Raw genomic sequence first — 902 nt, 5'->3', positions numbered from 1 at the left:
TTCTTTTCTTTTCTTTTCTTTTCTTTTCTTTTCTTTTCTTTTCTTTTTTCTTTTCGAGTTCATTTATTTATTTTGAGGGAGAGAGAGAGAGTACAAGTGAGAGAGGGAGAATCCCAAGTAGGCTTTGCACTTGTGCAGAGACCAATGCAGTGCTCGAACTCATGAACCATGAGATCATGACCTGAGCCAAAGTCAGATGGTTAACTGACTGAGCCACCCAGGCACCCCTCTTCTCTGTTGTTGCTTAATGATCAGACGTTTGTCTGTTTTCTTAGTTTTTTCAAACAATGAATTCTTGGATTATTTTGCTTTCTAATTCATTAATTTGTTTTTAAATCTTTGTAATTTTCCCTCTGCTTTATTTTTTTAAGCTTTTAATTTTTTTCTTTTTTACTTCTTGGGTTGAATTTTTCACTTATTTTTATTGTTTCTTGTTTAGTTTTAAAAGCATTTAAAACTAGGAATTTTCCTTTCCATATAACTTTAATAGAATCCAACAAATTTTAATAAATAATGTTGTCATTGTTGGTTTTCTCTGCAATATAGTCACCATATTGATTTGATTTTTTTTTAAGAATTAAAAAAATTGTTTTAACTTTTATTTATTTTCGAGAGACAGACCCATGAGCAGGGGAGGGGCAGAGAGAGGTGAAGACACAGAATACGAAGCAGGATCCAAGCTCTGAGCTGTCAGCACAGAACCCAACGTGGGGTTCGAACCCATGGACCATGAGATCATGACCTGAGCCAAAGTCGGACACTTATCTGACTGAGCCACCCAGGAGCCCCATCATATTGATTTCTATTTTCACTCGATAATGGTTTGGTAAAGTAGTTTTGGTTTCCAGCTATATTTTGTTTTTTCTTAAAATTATGACAAATTTCTAGGATTGTCTTTGCAT

Source organism: Herpailurus yagouaroundi, unplaced genomic scaffold (assembly GCF_014898765.1).
Source record: "Herpailurus yagouaroundi ecotype Mexico unplaced genomic scaffold, PumYag 250, whole genome shotgun sequence".
NCBI lineage: Eukaryota > Metazoa > Chordata > Mammalia > Carnivora > Felidae > Herpailurus > Herpailurus yagouaroundi.
This window is presented reverse-complemented; position numbering follows the sequence as displayed.